Here is a 27,844-nt window from a genome sequence, read left to right on the forward strand (position 1 = left end):
TCATTGACTTGTTTTATGACGAGCTGGGAATCGCCATAGACTTGTAATTTCTTTATTTTCCAATGGATAGCCAAGCGTAAACCTGTGATGAGGGCCTCGTATTCTGCTATGTTATTAGTACATGCAAAGGCTATCTTGTATGATTTGGGGATGCCATCTCCTTGAGGTGTGACCAATAATATTCCTACCCCCGATCCATTTTGAGTGTAGGAGTCATCAAAATACAATTTCCATGTGGAGGATGTGGTAACAGTCATAATGAACTCATCTGGTAATTCTGTGAGAAGAGGATGGTCGCTTGGAAGTGGAGCTTCAGCCAGTTGATCTGCAATGACTTGTCCCTTGATTGCTTTTCTGTCCACATATTCAATGTCAAACTCGCTTAAGAGCATGACCCATTTAGCCGTTCTGCCAATGAGAGCAGCTTTTGACAGGAGATATTTAAGTGGATCAATTTTAGCAATTAATTTTGTTTTGTTGTTTAGCATATAGTGTCGTAGTTTCTGTGTGCTGAATACTAATGCCAAACATGCTCTTTCAATGGGGGTGTAGTTGAGTTCATATCCTACTAGCGTCCGACTGATGTAGTAAATGGCGTGTTCCTTCCCTTGATCATCTGTTTGCGCCAGCAATGCCCCCAATGCCACTGTAGTAGCACATATGTACAAAATGAGGGGTTTTCCAAGGGTAGGTGGCATCAAAACTGGAGGTGATGCTAAATATTCTTTTAATTTTTCAAAGGCCTTTTGACAGAGGCAATCCCATTTGAATTTTGTGTCTTTTCATAACAAATGTGCAAATGGATGGCACTTGTCGGCTAGCTGTGAAATGAAACGCCTGACAGACTGGAGTTTTCCCTGGAGACTGCGTAGTTGTTTGAGAGTTTTTGGTGGAGGCATTTCCATAATAGCTTTTACTTTTGCGGGATCAACCTCAATGCCTCTGCGGGAAACAATGAATCCTAGTAGTTTTCCCGATGTGACGCCAAACACACACTTTTTAGGATTTAGGCACAGCTTGTATTTTTCCAATCTTTCGAAGATCTGTTTTAGAATAGGGATGTGCTCTTGTCTTGTCTTGGATTTGCCTAGCAGATCATCCACATAGTCCTCCATAATTTTGTGCAAGAGGTCATGAAAAATTGTTGTCATTGCCCGTTGATATGTAGCTCCAGCATTTTTAAGGCCAAAAGGCATGACCCGGTAACAGAAAGTACCCCATGGTGTTGTGAATGCGGTTTTATGCTGATCCTCATCTGCTATCCTGATTTGGTTGTATCCAGAAAACCCATCCATTAGCGATAGCATTTCATGTCCTGCTGTAAGATCCACAATCATATCTATGTTTGGAAGCGGGAAATCGTCTTTAAGACAAGCTATATTTAGATCTCGAAAATCTGTGCAAATGCGGATGCCCCCAGCAGGTTTGCCGACAGGCACAATGTTGGAGACCCATTCAGCGTAGTCTATGGGTTTGATAAATTCTGCATCTAACAACTTTTGAAGTTCTGCCTTGACCAAGAGAGCAATATGCGGGTGCATTTTGCGGAGTTTTTATTTTACAGGTTTTGCATCTGGGCGGACGACAAGATTGTGAACCACCAAGGCAGGATCCAACCCTGGCATATCGGAATAGGACCATGCAAAATTGATTTTCACCTCTGTAAGGAAGTTGATGAAGTCTTGTTTCTCGATTTCGGTGAGGGATTTGGCAATGAGCACATTTTTTGGAATGACTTCAGTGCCCATGTTGATGCTGTCTGTTTCTTCTATCAACAAATTTGATTTGTCCTGTGGAAGATAACCAATGGTAGGGAGGTCAAATCCCTCATCATCAAGTGCCTTTTCTAGGTTTTTACTTTCAGATATGCCCTTTGTTTTTATTTCTTGTTCATCCAAAGGCGCCTCAAGGAGGTTTTCACCTAGGAAATCATATCTTTTTCTTTTATTATCTTTTTTGTGGATAAGGGTATTGACTTGACTACCAAAGTATCCCTTTTCGTGTAGTTGAATACCCTCAATTCTATTACCATCTTCCATATTTTGCGTTGTTAGGAGAGCAATGAGAGCATTATCGTCAACGCAAATATCTAAATTGGGTTTGTCTTGTTGGCCCCAGTCAATGAGTTCAGGATGGACAAGATGTAGCTCATGTGAAGTGGGAGGGGTTACGGGGGTGATGGTATTGATGTAAGCATCGAAGAAGGTATCTTTCTCATATTCATAAGGCATTTCATGGAATTCCTCTTCGTCAACGCTTTCGATATCCAAAGAAGGACTAGAAGGGGCACCAGGAATAGTAATCTTAGGCACCGGGGTGTACCCTAAGCCTCTGTTGTATCTATAGGAGATAGGATTTATGGGTGTTTTTCTTCCTTTTTCCTCTGGTCCTAGACCGTGTCCTTTGTAACCCATTTTTTCAACTATGGCAAATGCTTTTGGATACATTTCTTTGGATATTCTTGTTGGATCATCGTCCTCTTCCCGGTACAGCCATGAAGAGATATCTGCTTCAAGGTTCTCATTATCAAGTGGACCCCATTGCTGGAAGGTGGTGCTTTGGCATTGCATGACTGGTTTTGGGTCCTTTTTTAGCTCTTTTGGTTTGCCAAATGACTTAGGAGAGAGAGGGAGGTTTCCTATTAATAAGACGTCCTCCAATTTGTATTCTCCACAGCCATTATCCAAGATCTTGATTTGATTATTTGGTTGGGATGATGTGGAGGCAACATTTGATGTGTCAGATGGAAGCGTTGGCGAAGGTCTATTTAGTGGGCAATGATACGGATGTTTCCCCTCTAATAGTTTGCAATATTGAAAAGGTTGGGGATCACCTTTGATAGTGATCACTCTTCCATTATAGGGAAATTTGATGCATTGGTGATAGGTGGAGGGTACGGCTTGCAAGGAATGAATCCATGGCCTCCCAAGGAGAATGTTGTAGGGGAGATCAAGATCTAGTACTTGGCAAGGGGTTTCAATTGTAATGGGGCCCACTTGAAGAGGTAAGGTGATCACGCCCTTTGAAATTCTTTCTGCATCATCATATGCCTTTATTGTGATCCTTCCTAATATGTCTATCAGATCCTCAGAAAGTCCCAATTGTTTTATCAATTTGTATGTACACAGATTAAGCCCGGATCCACCGTCTATCAAGATTCATTTGACCTTGTGCTTGTGGATGAGAGCTTCGATGTGCAAAGGTTTGTTATGGTCCTCATCTGCGGGAGCATCTTTGGAGTTAAATACAATGTGTTGCTGGGCAACAAGGTTTCCAATGAGGGTTTGAAATTGGGTGGCATTGATGTTATTAGGAACGCGTGATTGGAGAAGGGCTTGTTCCAAAATTTCTTTATGGGCTGGAGAAGTCTTGAGAAGTTCCAAAATGGAGATCTGCGCAGGTGTCTTCCCAAGTTGATCAAGGAGGTCATATCGGCGGGTGGAAGACATGGGTGGAGGGTTTGGTGGGGGAGGAACTCCTTGGATGGTGACTCTTCCTCGGCGTGTAGTTGCATTACAGTCATTCTGGAAATGGGAGGTGGAAGGCGTGGCACCTTGAATGACTATTCTAGCCGGGTTTGGTCTACTTTGGGAAGAAGGAGGATTAACTCCTTGGATGGTTATGACATTGACATGATTGTCTGCAGGTTCAATGCGACTTACTAAAAAATCAAAACCGGTTACGTGATTAGCATAGTCATAATCCATTACATTAGATGATGAGCCTTTTCCTTTATCATGCTTTGGGAAGGGTTCTTGGTACATTTTGAGTTTTGTCATTGTTATTACCAGGTTTTGCATTTGCTACCTCAATCTCACCTCTATCAATGAGATCTTGTATGTAGATCTTCAGTTTCATACACTTTCGTGTATCATGTCCCTTGATACGATGGTATTCACAATACTCATTTTCATTATACCATCTTGGTTTAGGTTGATTGGGATCAATCGGGCGAGTGATTGGAAAAACTACTATACCTGCTTGGACAAGTTTTTGAAACACCACTTCAATAGGCTCAGCAAGAGGAGTGAAATCTCTTGGAGTCCTGTTATTCGATCGGGGTGGTCGTCCTTGGATTGAGACATTGTTGTGAGGTTTTTGAGATTGATTTGAATTATTTTGATTGTTGAATTGATGAATATTGGTGGTGGATTTTGGGGGAGTGGCCACGGTTTGGACCCGCTTCACATCAGTTACACCATCATTGACCATGTTTTTATTTTTAGCCCAGAATTTTGGCTTGTCGTTATGATAAGAGGAAGAACTTTGTGATGACTTCTGGTAATGTTTCAAGGTTCCTTCCTCCAACAAAACACGTTCGAGGGCGAGGCCCTTATCGGTCAATTTTTGGAAGGATTTGATACATTGAGATATTAAAGGTCTTGAAAGTTCAGGCACCAAGTTCTTTTGAAATAGTTCAATTTGATGTTGTTCTGGCATGTCCCATTAGAATTTTTTGATAAGATGTCGCCATCTTTGTAGGAAATTGGCGAAGGTTTCTCCAGGCCTTTGTTTTGTATTACATAGGTCCATCATAGAAACATCATTACCCATGTTGTATGCATAGTGGGCCACAAATTTTTCTGCCAAGTCTGGAAAAGAGACAATGGAACCTCGTGGTAAAGATGAGAACCATGCCAGGGCGTCTCCCGTGAGACTCTTGGGAAAGAGTCTGCGAAGATAAAGGTCACTATAGGAGACTTCTTGGCATAAGATGTGGAATTCGCGGACATGGTCGTGGGGGTCTCCTTTGCCTTCATACTTGGTGAATTTAGGGATCTCAAATCCCGGGGGATACGGTGCAACTGATATAGATGGGTCATAAGGACAAGGGCAAAACTCTTCGAATGAGTAAGCTTTCCTTTTATTAGTGTTTTCTTTCATGTTTTTGATGATATTCTTCATGTCTTGAATTTCCTTGACGAGGTCTTGTTGTGGACTTTGATATTGATGAATTGTATCTGCCCCAAGCATTGGATGAACTAAAGAAGGTGCACCACCACCAATATATTGATATGATGAGGAAGTGGGAACGTGGGATGCGATGACCGATGTTGCTGGGGTTCGTGTGATAGTTGGTTGTGATCCGCCAACTGTTGTGACGGGATTGAATGCGATCTGGATAAAATTTGCGACATTGTTGGGAGAAAGAGAAGTTTGTGGAATAGAAATATGTGGTTGAATAGAAGGAGGTGGTATAGAAGTTTGTTGGAGAATGGATGAGATTGGATTTGATAGTGGTATGGATGGTAAGGAGGAAGAAGGTGGGATGGAGATCGTGGTGGGAGGTGTCGCGAGTGGCATTGATTGGGCTTGGATGATTGATGGGGCTGCAATTGATTGAGTTTGAATAGTAGGTGCAACACTTTGTGTGGGAGCGAGGTCTCCTTGTGGTTGTTGGACAAGAGCGGATCTATTAAATTCAGGTGGAAGTTGAGCTCCATGTTCAAGAAGAGTTTTCAGAAGTGCAGTAGGATTGTGTTTAATAAACTTTTCTACCATCTCTTGGTTATAAGAATCCACTAGGAAAGTTTGCACTTCCGGACAAAGTTCATCTTGGTTAACCATGTCAAGATTTTGGCTTTGACCTTGATCGCTTGGTTGCCCACTTTGTGTATGATCTTGCGTGGGATCTTCATATAGGACACCAATGTTTGGCATGTCATATTGTTGATCAGCCATCTTTTTTTTTTGGGATCAAGTTGCGACCATACACGATATTTGTGATGAAAAGACTTAGGAAAAATGTGATGAAATGACTTAGAAAATTTGTGATGGAAGGTTTTTAGAAACTTGTGATGAAAGGACTTGAGAAATTTTGAGAATGAAAGGACTTAAGAAATTTGTGATGAAAGGACTTAAGAAATTTGAGGATGAAAGGACTTAAGAAATTTGTGGATGAAAGAACTTAAGAAATTTGTGATGAAAGGACTTAAGAAAACTGTGATGAAAGGACTTAAGAAATTTGAGGATGAAAGGACTTAAGAAATTTGTGATGAAAGGACTTAAGAAATTTGTGGATGAAAGAACTTAAGAAATTTGTGATGAAAGGACTTAAGAAATTTGTGGATGAAAGCACTTAAGAAATTTGTGATGAAAGGACTTAAGAAATTTGAGGATGAAAGGACTTAAGAAATTTGTGGATGAAAGAATTTAAGAAATTTGTGATGAAAGGACTTAAGAAATTTGTGATGAAAGGACTTAAGAAATTTGTGGATGAAAGAACTTAAGAAAATTTGAGGATGAAAGGACTTAAGAAATTTGAGGATGATTGATGAAGAAGGTATGGTAGTGATGGTTTAGAAGAAAACTTGATGACTAGGTTGTCTTTGGCACGAACATGAAGGATCTATTTAAATGGCAAGTTGTATGAAGGGATATGACCACCCTGATTTGGATGATAGTAGGTGTTTCAAGGGACAAACTTGAATGTTGACGTAGAGGATAAACTCTTAGCTTCTCTCTTAGGCTTATGAAAAATGGGACGGATGGAGTTTTGACGCAATTTTGAACTTGGTGTGGGTAATAACTTGGACAATTTGTTTGTGTCTTGACAAATATTTTTGCAAAGTTTTTTGGGGATAGTGATGTGTTTTTAGTCTACTCTTGGCAAGTATGTATCAAACAAAGCAAACACAATGATTAAATGCATATTATCTCAAAGACACTCATGCTCATATACAACATTCTTAAGGCTGGCAAGGACAATAGTCATTGAATCCCAATTGGTTTCCCATCTACGCTTACCCAGAGCGGACACTTAGATGCTTGACCCCACTGGCTCCCCTCCACGACACTCACTTCTCAGGGCAGCCAAGCATCAATTCCCATGAAAACTCCTCATGGCGAACTTTGTGTCTCTACTAAGGGCCGTAAGAATATGGGCCGCTTCAGAGGTCCGACCTCCTGCACCAATGACTAGAGGGTTTTTGGCCACTATGAACAAGGTGTTTAGTAAGTCTTCCCGTTAGGAGCTACCCTTCGAAGTTGCGCAAGCGCAATTGAGGCCTATAGCCCAACGAAGCACCAAGAACTTAGTAGTCACGCAAGCATGATTGAGATCTCTAGGATCCTACTAAGCACCCAATGTGAGAGTGAACTCTCATATAGCCCCAACCATTAACCCTTTCGTAGTCAATGGCCTATTTATTATAGTGAGTTGGGAACCTCAGGTCCGGGTGTACTCACTTGGGTCGTTCCCCTCTTACCTTCTCAAAGAGCAAGTTGGGAGGGCAGGCCCGCTAGAGATAAACACACAATCAAACAAGAAAAGGTTGGAGGGTCTGGATTTCTGATCGTCTAATAAGACGAGAGCATACTTTCCTACCTTTACGCTTTTCTTAAAGACACATAAGACAATGGTTCATTCCATTTTAATTAATATCTAGGTGCCTAATTTAAATAAATGCACAATATTTGGTTGAATCAGCTAGGCAACCTGCAAAACCACTTGATTAGTAGTTTGAAAAAAATAGTCTTCAACAAGCGTCCTGCAAAACAACTTGATTAGTAGTTTGGAAAAATAGTCTTCAACAAGCGTCCTGTAAAAAATCAACAAAATGACAAAAATATTAATTTTTTTTTTTTTTTGGGAATAAATAGAAAAACATGAATAAAAACTTTTTTACTAATGACAAATGTGGATTTGAAGAAAGCTTTGATGGGTAAATGGGGGTTTGACTAGGTTTTTACCACTTTCTGAGGGAGATGCAAGCGAAAAAATGGGGATTTTAGAGGAGAGATGAAGGAATGGGAAAATTTGTCTAAGAGGGACAAAGAAGCAAAAGTTGAAGATGGATAATATGGGAAAAATTTGTCTAAGAGGGACAAAGAAGCAAAAGTTGAAGATGGATAATATGGGAAAAATTTGGAGGTGATTGGATGAAAAGGGAAGAAGTTATGACAAACCCTAAAAATAGAGAAATATGGGATTTTGGGCTTCAAAAAGTGGATTTTTGAGATAAGGCCTCCAAGGAAGAAAATGTGGAAAATGGCAATGTAGAGAATATGGTGAAGTTTGAAGGGTAATGGAGTCAAGATAAAAAAGATATGGCGAAAAAACAGAAATTATTATTATTTTTTTTTTTAACCCTAGATTTAACGGAACAGAAACCCTAAATTTTTTTTTTTTACCCTAGATTTAATGGAACAGAAACCCTAAATTTAACAGTACAAAAACCCTAAATTTAACAAAACAGAAACCCTAGATTTAACAGAGCAGACAGAAACGGAACAGAAACCCTAATTTAACAGTACAGAAACCCTAAATTTAACAAAACAGAAACCCTAGATTTAACAGAGCAGACAGAAACGGAACAGAAACCCTAAATTTAATAAAACAGAAACCCTAGATTTAACAGAGCAAACAGAAACCCTAGATTTAATAGAGCGAATTGTCTCACTAAACAGAATAAAATAAAAATGTCAAAGGTCCGGATTTCTGATTGTCCAGATAGACAAGAGCATACTCTCCTACTTTCACACTTTCCTGCAGGCGGACAGATTATATTTAAACAGAGCAGATAACAGGAAATAAATAAATTAAATACAGACTACAGTTAGCGCCTACAATTTTCAAACAGATTAACAAAGCAGACAGTAGCACTACACAGATAGAAAAGTGTCAAAGGTCCGGATTTCTGATTGTCTAGATAGACAAGAGCATACTCTCCTATTTTCACACTTTCCTACGGTCAGAGCATACAGTCATGCTAAACAGAATAGAAAAGTGAAAAGTCTGGATTTCTGATTGTCTATATAGACAAGAGCATACTCTCCTACTTTCGCACAGATTATACTAAAACATAACAGACAACAAATCAAATAACAAATCAGATAACAGAGCTGTCATGCTGCAACAGAAACAGAAAGAAACAGAACAGAATAAGGAGGAGCTATCGCGCAGAAATGCAGAGCCACGATTCTGGAACCTGCGAAAAAGATATATACATATTTTTATTTTTATTTTCTGCAATCGCGCTATTCTGGAACCTGTGTCTCACAACTCATAAAAACCTTAAAAAAAATAATAACATTAGTTCTCAGGGACGTGAGTCCCACCGGGCATGCCAAAATGAAGAGGGAAAAGTAGATTTGAAAGGTAAATTGATCAAAACATAACGAAATAAACATGCAGAATGCTAAAATATCATAAAAAGACCATTTCACCTTGCTATTTTACCTTCTCCTTCGGATTGAGCTTGATGAAGTGAAGGCGCCCTTTGATAATGCTCCACTTGATGTGCTCCTTTGATTGCTGGATGTGGATGGCTCTCCAATATTGTGCACAAATGATAAGGATGAGATGATCAAGTTGCCAAGATGATTTCCTGGGCTTAAAAGGGCAGCATAAGCTTACTGAATTTCAAGATGATTTGAATGAAGGGATGGAACCCTATTTTATAGGAAGAGGAGAGGAAAATGGATGGCTAGGATGAATTCGAGATGAAGGGCTAAGATTTACTTGTGAGGTCACACAAGGTCCAAGAGAGGGTGTGGAGACCAAGAAATATGCCTTAAAGGCATTTCGTATTTCCACACTCTACAAGATGCATTGGAGGAATTAAAAATTTCCAAAAATGGATATTATGGGGATTAGAAGAATAAAAAGGAATTAAAAATTCCTTGGGAGAGGGAAATGCCTAGAGGAATGTAAGATTTCAAAAATCTTACATTCATCTAGAAAAAGAGCATTTAAAGCTAGTGGTTGGATGAAAGGACAAAGAGTTGACTTTGTGGCTAATCATGATGATTAGCCATTAACGACTCATTAGGAGGGGAATTAGAGGAAATGTTAGGTGGGATTTATATTTGTAGGAGAATTTGACTAAAAGAATAATGTTAAGTGAGTTTAGGGAGTTTCTAGAAGAATTTATTAGGTTAATGATGAATTAAGAAGATGATTTGTAGGAATCATGTAGGTTAACTAATTAACTGAAATTAATTAGCTAAGAGGAAGATTTGTGAGGATTTGATGTTTTAGAAGAATAAAGAAAGGGATTGATTAATAAATCAATCATATGCTATAGTGACAATATTAATTATATTTAATTAATATTGAGAAGAATTTTAATTAACATAATTAATTAATTAATTATGTGAGGAATTAAAAAATAATTAAAATAATTATTTTTAAATGTCTACACCCATGTACAATATGTAAATGCAAGCAAAACTATGCAATGCAATCTTGCACAAACGGAGAAAGGGAGAAAACCCAGTGGGAAAAAACTCCCCCCCAAAAGAGAGATGAATGTACAAAAGACTCTCAAAGAAGAAGAACAAAACCTCAAAGAGGAAAAGGTCCTTCCCCATAAGAGAGGAAGGAGAAGTCAGCTAACCCCCCTAATGACACATCCTGCACCCCCAAGAGAGCTCACAACTGCTAGAACTTACTCTCGGTGAAAGGTTTGGTGAATATGTCTGCAACCTGCTCTGCTGTAGGACAATACTACAAATCAATGACCTGCTCCTGAATCAGCTCTCGGATATAGTGCATATGAATTTCGATGTGTTTGGTTTGTTGGTACTAGACTGGGTTCTTCGAGGTTGCAATAGCACTCTGATTGTCGCAATGTAGAACTGTCGGTCATGGAGTGGTGAACCCAAACTTTGTGAGAATATGTTGAAGCCAAATGGTCTCATTCGTTGCGTTAACAGGTCCTCGATACTCAGCCTCAGTCGAAGAGAGAGCAATAGCATGTTGCTTCTTGCTCTACCAACAAATGACGCCTGAACCAAGGTGAAAACTGTAACCTGAAGTAGACTTATGATCATCAAGATCACCAGCCCAATCGGAGTCTATGTAACCAACCAAGCAAAGTCCTGTGCCTGCTGCATAGTGAATCCCATAGTGATATGTACCCTGGATGTAATGAAGGATGCGTTTGGTGGCTTTCCAATGAAGCTCATGTGGTTCCTGCATGAAGTGGGAAACCATGCCAACCACAAATGAAATATCAGGATGTGTATGAGTCAAGTAGATGAGACTACCCACAAGCTGACAATACAAAGTGGCATCAACTGGTGGAGAAGAACACTGAGCCTCAAGCTTGACTCCTGAAAGAAAGGGAGTCGGTGCAGGCTTACAATCAGTCATATGAAAGCGTGCAAGTAGATCAAGAGCATACTTGGGTTGCGATAGTGTAATCCCAGAAGGTGACTGTGAAATCTCTATCCTAAGAAAGTAGTGCAAAAGACCCAAGTTAGTCATAGCAAATCTGTCATGCAAAGCAAATTTGACCCTGCTAATGATGGATGTGGTGCTCCCTGTAATGATCAAATCATCAACATAGAGCACAAGTATCAAGTGAGAGTTATCCTATCGCAAAATGTAGACATTCGGATCGGAATGACACCTGGTGAACCCTGCTGAGAGAAGAAAGGAATCCATCTTGGCGTACCAAGCCCTGGGGGCCTGCTTAAGGCCATAGAGAGATTTCCTTAGTCTTCAAACCAAGGAAGTATCCTGGATGAAACCCTGTGGCTACTCCATATAAATCTCCTCATCAAGATCACCATGAAGAAAAACACTCTTCACATCCATCTAATGTACAACCCAACCATGAGCTGCAACAATAGCAAGTGTCAAGCGAATGAAGTTCATCTTGGCTACGGGTGCAAAGGTCTCAGTATAGTCAACACCTAGAACCTGAGAGAAACCTTTCGCAACAAGCCGAGCCTTATACTTATCCAACTACCATTCGCTGCAAACTTGGTCTAATAGATCCACTTACATCGAACCATCTTTCTCCCCTTAGGAAGATGGACTAAATCCCATGTGTTGTTCCTCATCAAGGAACTATACTCTTCCTCCATAGCGTGGTCCCATTCAGGAACCCCTGATGCTTCCTGAAATGTCTGTGGATCGAAAGCAGTAGCAATGAATGCATGTGGAAGATCCTGATGATGTGATAGAGTTCTCCGTGATTCTGAAGGGTCCCCAACAAGAGAACCCGCTGACTCAAGTGTTTGTCGAGCCCAACGAGGTCTAGGTGGAGGTGGAGAACGAGGCTCCTCAACTGCAAGTGGACCCTGCGAGTCAGAGTTGAAGGAGTATCATCATCTGAATCACTAGCATCACTATCCACAATGGAGGAAGGTGGAGGAGGTAGAGAGGCTAAGCTAGGAGAGCTTTCCTCAAAGTGAACACTCCTCTCAATGAACACCTCATGTGTCTCATGATCCATCAATATATATGCCTTAACACCCTTAGGACATCCAACAAATATGCAAGGTCGACTCTGGGGTTCCAATGCCTTGTGTTTCTGCAGAGGTATGCGAGCCCATGCTGGACACCCAAAGACTCTGAAATGTCTAACAAACAGTTTCCTACTAGCCCAAGCCTCAAAAGGAGTAATACCTTGCAAAGCTTTGTGAGGAACCTGATTCTTGATGTGTGTGGCACAACTGATAGCCTCTGCCCAAAAGGTAGGATCAAGAGAATGTGCATGTATCATATAGCTAGCCATTTCTTTGAGAGTTCTATTCTTGCATTCTACAACTCCATTCTGTTGTGGAGTGTATGCAACAAAATGTTGAAGATCAATCCCCTCAAATGTACAAAAATCCTCAAGTCTCTTATTCACATATTCCCTTCCATTATCTGTACAAAGAATCTTGACCACTTTCCTAGATTGCTTCTCCACACGAGTCTTGAAGTCTTAAAATCTATCAATTACTTCACTCTTATGAATGAGAAAGTAGACCCAAGTGAAGCGGGAGTAGTCATCAATGAAGGTGAGGACATAGTGGGTCTTGCTAAATGAAGGTACTGGAAATGGACCTGCTACATCGTTGTGAGCAAGTTGAAGAACTTCTAAAGCTCTCCAAGCTTTCCCCTTATCAAACTTCTCATCGGGATGCTTTCCCATGGAACAACCTAAACATACACCCTCTGAAAAATTGATTCGAGGTAGACCTGTGACCATGTATTTAGTGTTGAGTTGTTGAAGATAGCAGTGGTTGAGGTGACCAAACCGCTCATGCCATAGCTTACTTTCTGAATTTGAATGAGTAAGCAAGGCCCTAGAAGGAGAACTTGGCACAAAGTGGGAGAATGAATAAAGCCTTGATTTGTCATTGACTTGTCCCACTACTACCAAGGCATCATCATTGAGTTCCTTTACCACAACTAAATCAGGTGTAAACTCAACCTTTTTCCCATTCCCATAGTGAGTGATCTGGTACATAGAGAGAAGGTTGGTAGACAAGTTAGGAACATAAAGAACATTCTCAAATGTTCCATCATCCATGTCAACTGAACCTTTCCCTTCAACCTCTACTTGTGTATCATCACCTATGTAAATGTGAGGTACCTTAGATGGCTCCAATGAAGAAAACTGCTCCTTTGTAGAACCCATGTGATATGAGGCACCCGAGTCAAGTATCCATTGCTGTGAAGAACCTGTTGTAGCCACAAATGCTTGCCCTTTTCCCGTAGACTGTGAGGAAGAGGAAGAAGATGAATCCTTCTTTGTGTAGGCAGATGGCAAGTTGATGTTGTTTTTCTTAAGAATATTTTTTAACTCATCATCTTGCTTGGTGTGGCATTGATGCTCATCATGACCATACTTCTTGCAATATGCACAAGTTGGTTTATCCTTCTTAGGTGGTGTCCCCTTCTTGGAAGAGGATGAAAAATTGCCTTGTGATGGAGAAGATGATTGTCCTTTTTCCTATTGTGGCTTTGACTTAGAGTGCTTCTTCTTCTTCTTGGAATCTTTGCCTTGACCTCCTTGATTCCCTTGATTAGCCACCAAAGCCTTGGACTTTGAAGACTTGAGAAGCCCCATGTCCAACAACTTAGATTGTTCCAATATCAACATTTATGTGAAATCATCAAATGAAGGCATAACATAGGAACTCCCCACTGTCAAACGATGAGTTTGGAAGCTAGACACAAATGTTGCATATTCTGGTGCAAGCTTGTCCAACAAGTTGAATATCAACTGAGCATCCTTTTTGTCAATTCCACAATCCTTAAGCTTTGCTCTTAGCTCATTTTCTTTGGTGACATAATCTTGGATTGTATCAAAACTCTTGGGATCCAAGTTGGTGAGCTCATTGTCAATCTTGTAACCTATGATTTCATCAACTTGACCATACAATTTCTGAAACATATCCCAAGCATCTTTGATTTTAGTACACTTCTCAATATGAAAGATGAGGTCATCTGATATATACTTACACAAAGTTCCAAGAGTCGTGCAATTCTTATTGATCCATTCTAACTGAGTTCTAGGATCAGCCTTAGGATCAAGTGGTGCTGCTATTGTTCCATCTGTGTAATGCGTGAGACCTTTTTCCATTAATTTGCTCCATACTTTAATTTTCCATGTTGCATAATTATGTGGAGTTAAAGGTGGAAATTTATGAGGACTCATTGCAACAAAAATGAAAGACAACAAGGAAAGAGAGGCGCAATCACACAAGACACCCCCCCAAATTCACTCAATCAAAGAACCCCCCCAAAAGTGATGATTTGACACTTTATACTTAGTGCATGTACAATGGGCCACTTGCAAAAAATGGCAAAGTGGACTTCTGATTTCAATTTTACAACTGCCTCAATAAGGCCAAAAAAGACTCAAACCAATAGTGCAAGAGATCTAAACTAAGATCCAAACAATTTACAAGTACCAAATAGGCCAAATAAGACCAATACCTAAAAGTACAATTTCCACTCAAAATTTCTCAAATCTTATCATAGATTATGAAAGTAGAAAACAATACCTGAAAAGGAGGTCATATGAGCTCAAACGAGGCCTTTGAAGTTGCAGAATTGAGGATTGGGCAGGTACAGTTAAGAGAATCCAAAAATTCTAAAAAACATGTGCATCAAAATCAGAAAATAACCACACCACTATGAAGAGCACAAAAAATTATCCCAAATAAAAAAAAATTGCACCCAAAAAGGAGCAAAATTGAGCAAGTTATGGGCCTCCAAAGTTGACCCAAAAATCCAAACTATGTTGGCAAATGCACACTCCAATGAGAAATTGTAGGCGATTGAAGGTATTGTCATTGATGGAAACCTTACAATCATATATCATAGACAGACACCAACATCGGCACCGGCAAAGATGTTTACCGACACCCCGACCGACAGGATTTTGTTTATTGTATTTTGTATTTAATTGTAAAATCTTTTTGTATGCCGACAAGGCAAATTGTATTAGGACTCATATAAGTATGAGATCTTGTAAATAATTTGTAAGAAGAGAGGAATACATGGAAGGAATGTAATAGGCAGATGCGAATATTAAGGCAGACCTTGGAATAGGGTTTTGGAAGTTGTTGAGCTTAAACCGGTATTGAACCTGGCATAGTAGATGCTGAACCGAAGCAGTACATTACATTGGATTTACATAATCTACTTTTGTAAGTCAGTGAGACTTCTCTTTTTGTATTTAAGTAGTGAGCTTTAGGCAGTTGGCCTCCTGCATGTGCATGCCCCTATTGTATCAGTAATATTCACTTATTGGCCAGTGAGCGAATATTGTGGGTCACAAATCCCATCGAGGTTTTTCCCACATCGGGTTTCCTCGTTAAAAATATTGTGTTATGGTGTGCTTTCTATGTTGTGTTTACTGATCTTATTTACTGAATTAATTCTGGTTTACCGGTACACTGTTTTGGCATGCAATTCATTTAATAAATTTAGAAAATCCATTAACCGATTAGATACTGATTCACCCCCCCCTCTCAATATCTTTGGGAATCCTAACAATTGGTATCAGAGCGTGGTCCTCTATTTTCAAAAGGCTAACAACTTGAGGAAGATTCTAACACCGGTACAAATGGAAAACTTGAGAAAGCAATTGGAAACAACTCTTGTAGATTATGATGCAAAAAAATATAAGAAAATGAAACTTGAAGATGATCTGAAGGTTGCATAGGAAATCATTCAAGGACTTCAGGAAAATATCACTATTGCTAGGAACAAAAGAAGAGAACTTCATGAGAAGATACAGAGCGATGATGATGAAAAAGAAACTCTAAATAATCTTGTAAGCAAGATGAAGCAGGACAACATGGCCTTGAGAAATGAAATGCAAGATATGACTATGAGGTTTTGTAAAGACATTGAAGACCGAAAGAAGAATGAAGATGACTTGGCTAGGAGAATCAATGATGCTGGAAATGAAAATCTAAGATTCAGTCATGAAAATGATATGTTGAAGACAGATATAATCCACCTGGAGCATGATAAAACTAAGCTCATGAGACAGAAAGATTTCTTAGAAATGAGTTGGCTACTGCAAATCAACACAAGGAGAAATTCAAGAAAAGTTCAGAGGAACTTGATGACATGTTGAAAAATCAGAAACCTAATGGAGATACTAATGGCCTTGGCTTTGAAGTTGGTGAAAGCTCTGGTACTGCAAACAATCATGATCACAGTAAACTAGTAAGACAACCTAATGCCTACAAATTCAATGGAAAATGCTTTAACTATAACAAGTATGGTCATAGAGAAAATCGGTGTAGATCTAGAAACTATCAGAACACCAATGCACTCACTGGTCAATATTCTAAATGCAATAAAGTTGGACATAATTCAGAAAACTATAGAATGAATGTAAGATGTTATGTTTGTGGAAGATTTGGACACTTATCTAATCAATGCAGAACACATACCAACATAGGATATGGAAAAGTTATTCAGAAAAAACAATGTGACTTGTTATGATTGTAACAAGATTGGACATATTGCAAAATTTTGTAGAAGTAAGGCATCATCGACAAATAACAAAGGGCCCAGTTTGAAAGGTAAAGAGAAGGTTGAAGAAGTTAAGCAAGAATTTTCAAAACAATGGATCAGAAAGTCAGATATGAATGTTAATGAAGCTATTCCTTCACTGGTAGAACAAAGTATCACTCCACCGACAGGAGATTCTTCATCTAACTGAAAATAAACCTTTTGGGGGTATGGCAACGAATTGAAAAACATGCTAATTTACCCTTGGTTGATGGTGAGAAGTTGAAATACTTCTTTACAGGCAGATGTGTTAAGTTTCACTTAATCGACAAACATTTAATGTGGTAGTTGAAGGAAATGACATTATAAAGCAAGTGTTTTGGCTCTTTTTTCATTCACCGAGCATTCAAATTTCCTTAGAGCGCGGAAATCCCGAGTGAAGGCATCCATAGCGAGAAGTGAAGCAAATCATTCAAGCACTCATACCTAAAGGTAGATTAAGGTATTTATAACAATGGCTTCCTCCTTTGCACTTGAATTCATTGCAAACCCTACTGTAATTGAATTTGTTTAGCGCCCTAGAACCGTATTTAAGATTATTCCCGAAATTGCGAAGAAAGATGATACCCTAGGAGCATTTTCAAAAATACCCACAGGAGTTGCTTATGCTGAGGATCCTAGAATTTACATACATTGTCATATAGAAGAACTAGGAGACGATGAAATTAAAAACATGTACAGGACTGTTATATGTGATGTAAATGGAAATGTTAAACCGGAACATAAGATAGTTGAAACCCTAGATTTTGTGGAGATTCTTAGTATCCCTAATTTTCCAAAGGATGTTATAAGGATTGTGTTAAGAAGAGTTCATGGGGAGTTCTTTTGGTTGGATTCAATTCACAAGATAACAAAAGAAGCAGTTAGGGCAGTGACAGGCTTACCTTCCACTGGTAGCAGGCTTGACAAGACTAAAAAGGTTCCAAATGACATTGTAATGACCCTAACCAGTGCAACCTTTGACAAGAGATCCTTGAGAGTAAACGATGTTAAGGATATCAATGTAAGGTTCATCAACATGATTCTTGGATACAAAGTTAACATGCTAACAGATTAAACTCTGTTTCTAGCTTATGTATCAAGAGTGCCTATGACATGGTAAACAACAATGCAAAGATTGACATATGCGAATGGTTGAAGGATGAATTGATAGACAATCTAAAGAAGATCAAAGGTGATAAGAAAGGTACATTCAAATTTGGCAACCTACTTGTATGTCTGATGCTATATATTACCAAAGAAGTAATCGGTATTGGTAGAAAGGATTTTGGTTTTGACATACCGGTAGGAAAACAACTTCTAGACATACTAAACATGGGAGATGATGGAGAAAAGAACACAAATGAACACTTTCAAACACTGAAGGATAGAATGAAAACTAGGATAAGGCTATCTCAATCTATAGTAGATAAATATCAAAATGAGATATGCTTTGTAATAAAGAAGGATGAGATTTGGATGGAGGCAGTGGTCCCAAGGACTATTTGGGTTACAGAAATGGGATATGAGGCTGATGAGAATGTAATAGAAACTTATGCAAAAGCACTTCTAGAAGCCCCTAAAGAACCAACTGAAGAAATATTTGGAAATGTTGAAACAATTGAAAGCAAAGTTCAATCTTAGAAAATAATAAAGAAAACTGATCAGATAGTTAGAAAAGGAACAAGGCAGGCTAAAGCAATCAAGGAAGATGTATTGAATAAAATTGTTATTAAGGAGAGTGACTTGGAAGGATTACAACAAGAAACACATCTTTCACCAGTTGGTACCTCCTCTGACAGTGAAATACCAGCAAAGTTTAAAAGGGTAGTAAGGAAAAGGAAACCTTCACCGGTACCCACTCCTACACCTAAAAGACCAAGACAGAAACAACAGGCAGTTAGGACTCCAACAAAGAAGTTAACACCAAAGAAAAGAAAAGAAAAAGAAGTTGTTCCTCCACTTGACAACCTTTTGAATGAGATAACGGAAAATGGTAACTTATCAAACATTAGCAAATTGTATGATACTTTTAACAGTAATGAAAAGGAAAGCATTGAAAACAGTGTTATCCTACACTTGGATATCTACAAGAAATTTTGTATTGATGTTGTAGATGATTTACCCAATGAGTTGTATAGAAGGTTAGAAGCAAGGAGAGCAACAATTGTTGAATTGGATAAAAAGACAAAGATAGAAAAACTACTTGCAGTTCACCCAGTAAATTCAACAGAAGAAATTGATGAACTAATAAGTGAGGCTAATCGGACTGTATTTTCAACCGGTCACCAACATGTAGAACTAATGTGACAGAGGTATTATTAGATTCAATCAAGAAAATAATAGATTGTAATGCACTAGCATATAGAGCTATTGATGACACCATACCAATTTTGAAGATGATTGCACCCAAGTGTAACATAGAGAATAAAGATTCTTTAGGCCAATTAGACACATTGTCTAAATTCATAACCGACAATCTTCTAACAATTGATCAAATCAATGAGGAGACTTTCAGAGAGAAAATGAATAAAGAGAAAGAAAAATTCTTTGAAGAGACAGTAAAGAAGAGTAAGGAACATATAGATACATTGTTACTGGAACTAGGAAAGACAATTTTGAACTTCAAGAAATTGTATAGAGACACATGCAAGGCAAACATTTTGATAGAGGATATAGATAAAGAGATCAGCAGAGCTCAAAAGGAAATCAATGATATTGCTGACAATTTAATAGGTTCATCAGATTCAATATTAGTAGTAGAACAGGAAATTATCGGCTTTGAAGAGAAAATTGAAAAACTGGAAAAAGATAAGGAGAGATTAAAGTTTAAGGCAAAGGAACTGAAATGTAGACTAGGTCCTAAACTAGATATCCTCATCTCTTTGAGAAAAGCAATTTCTGAGGCTCTTGTTCCAAGACTTAAGACACCGGAAGAGAAAATGCACTTACTCACCGGTACAATCCAGAGGACTGAAGCAACACTAAAGGACAATGAAAGATTCTACAACAGTCTGAATGTTGTTTTTGTAACCCACCGGTTACAGGGATCATAACAGGAACTACACTCAATCGACATTGAATGACAACTTTTGTCATTGATGCCAAAGGGGGAGTAGTAGAGGATGAGAAAAAGGAATAAGGATGAGAAAATGGTATGACAAAAGAAATCATCTGCTCATGGGGAGCACACATTGACAGTTTTTGGTAAGACAGTTTTGGACAACACTTTTGGATATACTTTTTGGCTTTTTTCTCATGAGTGTTGCCATCAATGCCAAAGGGGGAGATTGTTGGCAAATGCACACTCCAATGAGAAATTGTAGGTGATTGAAGGTATTGTCATTGATGGAAACCTTACAATCCTATGGCACTGACAGACACCAACACAGGCACAGACACCGACAGTGGCAGCAACAAAGATGTTTACCAGCACCCCGACCAACAAGATTTTGTTTATTGTATTTTGTATTTAATTGTAAAATCTTTTTGTAAGCCGACAAGGCAAATTGTATTAGGACTCATATAAGTATGAGATCTTGTAAATAATTTGTAAGAAGAGAGGAATGCACGGAAGGAATGTAATAGGCATATGTGAATATTAAGGCAGACCTTGGAATAGGGTTTTGGAAGTTGTTGAGCTTAAACCGGTACTGAACCTGGCATAGCAGATGTTGAACCGAAGTAGTACATTACATTGGATTTACATAATCCACTTTTGTAAGTCAGTGAGACTTCCCTTTTTGTATTTAAGCAGTGAGCTTCAGGCAGTTGGCCTTCTTGCATGTGTAGGCCCCTATTGTATCAGTAATATTCACTTATTGGCTAGTGAGCGAATATTATGGGTCACAAATCCCACCGAGGTTTTTCCCACACCAGGTTTCCTCATTAAAAATATTGTGTTATGGCGTGCTTTTTATGTTGTGTTTACTGATCTTATTTACTACATTAATTCTGGTTTACCGGTACACTGTTTTGGCATGCAATTCATTTAATAAGTTTAGAAAATCCATTAACCGGTTAGATACTGATTCAACCCCCCTCTCAGTATCTTTGGGAATCCTAACAAACTGCTCAACGGAGAGGGGTCTAAAAATTTCAAAAAAATATTGACTGTGCAAAAATTGTCAGGTGGCATTGACTGGGTAGATCTGCTGACGTGGCAGGTGACTGGTTGGAGGTCATCGGAAAAATAACAAGCGGCAACCGGAAAAACTATCGAAGGTCGCCGGAAAACTGTCGGCGGCAGCCGGAGGGCCGGAGCGACGGGGCCGGCTGGGGCCGATGGTGGTGGGCGATAGCTGGCGAGGCCGGAGGGGTCGGCGGCGGCGGAGCGGGAGCGGCCTGCATGGGCGGTGGCGTGGACTGTCGCGGGCAGAGCCACCGGGAGGGAGGCACAAGGAAGGCTGTCGGATGGTCACAGCAGTGGCAACTAGTGGCCGAAAGGCGGGTGTTGCACGGAGGGGAGGCAGAGACAGAGGGTACTGGTGGCCGGCGGCGTCGGGGCTATCGGAGTCGGTGGTCTTCAAGGCTGTCGGAGCACCTGTGCGGGGAGCTACACGGGCCGCAAGAAGGTGGTGCAATGGTCGTTGGAAGGTGGTGGCAGGACCGGTACAGGTGCTTCGCAACCTACAACCTGCAGAGGAGTACGATGGTGCAGGGGGGGGTGTCTATGAACCCCCCAAAATAATTTTTTTCTTTTCTTTTTTTTTTTTGAAAAATAAAAAAACCCCTTTTCAGATTTTTTTTTTTTTTTGTCAAAAAAATTTCATTTTAAAAAACTGGAAGAAGAAAAAAATTTCATAATTTTATTTTTTTTTAAATTCGAAAATTGGGCAAAAAATTCCTCCATGCCCAAAAATTGATTTTCGCCAAAATAGGTCGAGTTTATACTCTATTTTTATGGGAACGGCCTCCCGGACACAATGGTGAGGTCGAAAACGCTCTAAGATGCCCCCCAAAAACGCTTGTCCCTCAGATCTGAAAATAGAAGCCTTCCAAAATGTTTCCAAAAACCAATCAATGAAGCCCCAATGGCTCTGATACCATGTGAGATTTTGCCAAGATCAAGGGCACAATGAAAAGTATAAAAGAGAGACAAAAGAATGACAAGAACAAACTGTATTCTCATCAATATACAAATGATCAACTGGATTAACCAATACAATGAATATATGTCTACTTCTATAGGCAAGGCCATATGGATGTACGAGCACACAATCATGACATGTGGCTCAATGAGAAACAAGGATAGGTAAGAAATACTAGGGGTAGGTAGGAGAAATAATATAATATTCCACAAGAGGTGGATGACCCACCGAATGTGGAGTGTAATAGCAAAATAAGACCACAAAAGGTGGAATTTCTCCTACAAGCTATATCCCTATGTGCACACTTCCCTAAGTGTCTCAAATCCAAACTACGAAGAGATGCAGTATCCTAAGTTAACTTAAGTAAAGTGTAATAATATCCATGATGAATATTTATTTACACCAACACTATATCCTTCTAGAAACACCTCATACTTAGTCAATATCACCACCAGACAACATAACAAAATCTGAACACTCATTTTTGGACCATCTACAACATTTGCACAACTGAGAAACATCAATGACAACATCGGTTAGGTTGGTATCAATGACAACAATTTTAACACCAATGACAACACAAGTTTCCATCAATTTTTCCCTTTGTCATTGGTGGAAACACTTGTACCACTAATCAACATTAAGCTCTTTCCAACTATATATTTCTCTCTTCTTATTGTATCTCTCTCCCTCTTTGACATCAAGGACAAAGAGCACATTACTGCAAACGATAACACTCTCCCAAACACTAAATCTCTCTCTTTTTTCTAGGTACAATTCTAATATTTGCAACATTCCTTGCAACCAGGAAACCACAACCTTCATTACTCTCCCTGAAAGAAGCCACCACATAAATCTATGAGATAAAATATAGTCTTTGATTCTCCCTTAGAAAGATGCACCACTTGCATGCATCTAGTTTGCAGAAGGAGGGGCAATTACCCCTAACTTTTGTCCAAGATACTCAAAGGTATCCTTCACTAGTGCATTGGTAAAGATGTCTACAATATGATCCTTTGTAGGCACATATTTTAATTTGACTTCCTTCTCTGCAACCATTTCTCTTAATAAATTATACCAGATAGAAATGTGTTTAGTCCTTGAATGGATTACCAAATTCTTTGAAATTTTAGTTACATTTGTATTGTCACACATAATAGGAATTGCCTCATCATACATCACCTTGATATCTTTGAGAGTTTTCTTCATCCACATGACTTGAGTGCATCAAGATGTTGCTACAATATATTTTGCTTCTATAGTAGATAATGATATTGAATCTTGTTTTTTGCTCAACCAAGAGACTAATTTGTCTCCCAAGAAAAATGCACCACTGGTCACTTGTACTTCTTCTATCATCAACACATTTGGCCCAATCAACATTTGTGTATGCTTTCAAAGAGAAATCATCATTCTTCTTATACCACAAACCAAAATCTGGAGTCCCTTTCAAATATCTGAATATTCGTTTCATTGCTCTATCATGTGATTGTTTTTGGATTAGCTTGATATTTCGCAACCAAACAAATAGCATGCATAATATTTGGTCTTGAAGTAGTCAAATACAACAACCCTCCAATCATAGATCTATATTGTTTCTTACCAACTTCTGAATATCCATCTCCCTACTTAGCTTGCAACCAGTAGTTGTAGGAGTTCCAACTAGTTTACAATCCTCCATACCAAACTTCTTCAAACATCTCCTTGATATACTTGATCTAAGAAATAAAAATTATTTATTTTGATTGTGTTACTTGAAGATCAAGAAAAAATAATTACTCACCAATCACTAACATCTCAAATTATTTATGCATTTTTGTTGCAAATCTCTTACACTATCGACTCCTAAAAAAATGCTAACATCAACATACACAACAACTATTAACAATTTATCACCTTCAATTTTGAAATAAATATTATTATTTTTTGTACTTTTATTGAAGTTCTACTACAACAAGTACTTATCGAACCTTGTGTACCAAGCTCTGGGAGCTTTATTGAGTCAATAGAGTGCCTTCTTTTTTTCTGATTGGTAATAGTGGTATTTTTATTAAAAAATCGGGATTATAACAAGCCCGAACTAGGTGGGGCTACAATTAGGGAGTTGCCTCACCCATATACATCTCCCCCTTCCAGCTAAGAAGGGACATTACAGATACTCCCTCCCTTTCCTCACTTATCCTTTCTCTACTTAACCTCAATTCACTCATCCACTCTAGCATTCTCCAAAAGTTTTAGATTTGAAACCCCTACACCCTCCACCTCCCAATTAACCCCACAAAGCTTCTTAACTTGGCACCCATCAACCACCCTAGTAGCACCTTCTCCCAAGGAACTAGAGCCAACCCTTATCTTCAATACCTCTCTATCAGCCTGATTAACACTACAATCCAAAGGATCCCCATCCAATACCACATCCTTCGAGCCTTCAGCCACTCCATGCTCAATAAACTCAACCTCTAGTTTCGTATCCTTAATATCTTTTTTCAAACCCCTCAAATTCTCATGAGATATCCAATCCACTTCCACCTTATCCACCGTATAACATTGTGGAGTGACCTCTTTCCACCAAGATGGTGGACGCATCACCCTATGCTTGTCGCATGAATCAACATTATGTCCAATCATAAAGTACCTCCTGCACCTAAAGGGGATCCCTTTATAATCCACGATTTGAGTCCAACAACCTTTCGAAGTTGAAATAGAAATCTCTGAAGGGAGATCCTAAGATACATACACCTCAACCAATAACCGAGCAACTGTAGTGTGCAGTAAATTAAGAGAGTCTTCATCAGTCATTAAAAACTTTCCTAAAGCATTCCCAACATCTCTGAAATGGGAATCAAACCAATACGGCATTGGAATATTTGGAAGTTTGATGCACAAAGGGATGCGATCAAACGATTTTATCACAGGATTGAACGTCGGATGCCAAGGTTTTAGCATCAAAGGATGAGTGTCCTCCCAACACCATTGACTACAGCCAAGGACTTTGTTCCTATCCTCCTTAGTTTGAAAAACAACAACAAAAAACCCTCAATCATGAGGGTAATTTTGCACACAATCCTCTACAAGGGGTTTCCAATGCTCTGAAATCCACTTATGGAGATCAACAAGACTTGGCAAGAACCCCCTAAATCGCCTAATAAGCCCTAAATCGATAAAAACATTTTGATTATGAACTACTTCCTTCTCAACCTCCTCTGAAAGATTAACAACCACCTACTTAGTCGATGTTGCCCTAAGTGTAACAGAGGAACCCGGTTTGTCCCTCCGATGGGACAACAAAACATCCTTTGGCATCAAATGGTGAGCCCTCCGCTCCACCATACCACCATTCCTCACTCCTACCAACCGTTCCTTCTCTGCATGAGGTCGAGACCAGAAACAAACCCCCATTCCACACTAGTCAAGAACTCTTCATCTTCAACGAAGCCCTTCTAATCTCGAGATCCAAAGAAACCATGCTAAAAACATTTGTGGGCAGCAGAAAATCCCCCATGATCATAGTCTCCCTTAATCATTAATACCCAGCTTTGAGTCCCCCATTTTGGACAAATTCCCACTAGTACATTTGGAGCGGTTTTTCGACAAGCGTTCGTTGGAACTCAGACAACTAAATGTCGAAATTCAGACATATTCAGGGAGAAAATCCTTGTCACTATTTTTTTGTCGGTGATTTCGATGATGGGATTCACGTCGAAATTTCAATGACCCCATGATGGAAATTTCTATGCACTCGCAACATGTTTTTTTGATGAGGAGACATCGAAATTCTGACCTCGTTGCATCCTTTATCATCGTAACCTTTGCCGATGACCCTATATTTATTGTCGTAATCTTTGCTGATGCATTTTACTATTGCCAGTGTCCATTGGGATAAGTCTTACCAATAGCCTCATCGACTATCGACAAGACATGATTTCTCCATTGTTGCTAGTGTGTGTTTTGTCAATGGACCATCTTAAAGGAGATGTCAAAATTTTGACGATTACGACAACAGATGATGCTGCATCTTGTGATGTTTTTGTCATCGCAGGTATGACAACATTGTCGGTTGTCTTGTGGTGTTTGTCGAAATTCCGACCTTCCCCAACATTTTCTTTTTTAAAAATCTCGACTGCTTTTGTCTACATCGATGACCCTTTATCGTTGTAACCTTTGCCGATGCATTTTACTTTTTTCCAGTGTCCATCGGATTAAGTCTTACCAATAGCCTCATAGGCTATCGGCAAGACAAGATTTCTCCATTGTCACTAGTGTGTGTTCTACCGATGGACTTAAATGGTGTATACTATCCCTATCACATTCTTCTACTTGTCGATGTTACCATCGGGTTGACTTTTGCCAATTACAAAGGATTGATATCAGCAGCATTAATATCTGTGAGCTTACAAAGGATTAAGCATAGTAGGTACTTCATTATCAAGAAGATAAAGATGAAATCGCTACAAGAATGCATGAGAATAATTATCATAAGGAATCATAATAGTGTTTAAAAACCTCATTCTCACGTGTGGAGAGGTTGCTGATTGATTTGAAGGTTGATCTATGTGAAAACAAACTATTGCAATAAAAATTCAACGTTTTCCTTGCATTTCATGAGTGAAATCTGAAGCATATTGTGGTTTTATTTCTTCATATTGGTCTGAACCCATTGGAAAGTGTTAGGTGGATGTTATAAGAATAATTTAAATTCATTTTGAATGTTTAATCAATCATTTTGTGCACCAAAACGTTGACTATCCTGAAGGCTGTTATTTGACAGTTTTTATTGGATTTTGGGGTTTATTATGGATGAGTGACCCATTCCACTTTTATTTCTATTGTGTCTTATGGAATGGGTCCAATATGTTGTAAAATAAAATATAATAACCATATGTGTGCATGATAAGCATGAATTTTTGAATGGTGATCACCAAATGAGCAAGTTGTGTGTTGTGTGAGTAGGGGGTGCATGGTACCATGTATTTGATCTGAAGATTTTCCTTAATGAGGGTATGTTTTTCTGATTGAATGTGTTAAGATATGTTCAATTCAAGGTGCTAAAACCTTTTTTTTGGTTTGGAAGTGTTTGTGGGGTTCATTTTGAGAAGGCCCTAGTTTTTGTTCCTAGAAAGGAGGGTTTGTGTTTTGGGGTAACAAATGAGCATGGCTCTTTGAATGGGCATGAAAATCCTTTGTTTTGGAAGGTAAATTAGGACTTTTTTTTGGTTTGGAGTCTTTTTTATAAGTTTTGTGGGTACTTTCTTTGTAAAAGTGGCCTAATTAGGCCTAGTTTTGGGGTAAAAGTGACCATTATGTACAGTTTGTCCAAATGAGTAGTATGATTATTTTTTATATGTTGTGTAACTCTGAAAAGGGTATCTTAATATGTTATTTATTTCCCAAGTGTTTTGGTAACTTTGGAAGTTAAGTCTAAAAAACAAGGTTTGGAGACCTAATTGGGGAAATAAACCTAGTTGGTACCTAGTTTGGGGTTTGGGTATAAACCAGTTATTTGGGAATTTTAATTATATTTAATCATGTTTTTTGGGGTATGAGAAGACCCTAGGAAGTGGCAAAACAAGTTTGGAAGGTTGAAGTCAAGTTTTGGTCCCTTGAGAGGGCTTAGCGTTGAAGGGTAAGTTGGTAATCATGTGGGTTAAAGTTCAAAATTAGTTGATAATTGTGTGAAGATCCAGCCACCTAAGAAGGACCTTGGAGGAATCCAAGGGGAATCAGGCTCGGACCAGGACCCAGGCAGAATCAGGATCTAGGGATTTTAGTGAAAAATTAGTAACTTAGTTTAACAGTCAATTTCCAACAATTCCACCTCCTTTTATGCATGCTCTTTCTTCAAATTCAACCCAAAATAAACTCAAAATGAACAAGGAATGAAAAAAATGAGGCAATGTGTCTATTCTAAAACAAAATGAACAAATGTTAAGGAATGAACAGAGAAAGTTTGTCTATTCTAGAACAAAATAAACTCACAAAACCAATGAGGTATGCATTCACTTGTAATCAGGAA

The sequence above is a fragment of the Cryptomeria japonica genome, chromosome 10 (genome assembly GCF_030272615.1).
Source record: "Cryptomeria japonica chromosome 10, Sugi_1.0, whole genome shotgun sequence".
NCBI classification, from domain to species: Eukaryota; Viridiplantae; Streptophyta; class Pinopsida; order Cupressales; family Cupressaceae; genus Cryptomeria; species Cryptomeria japonica.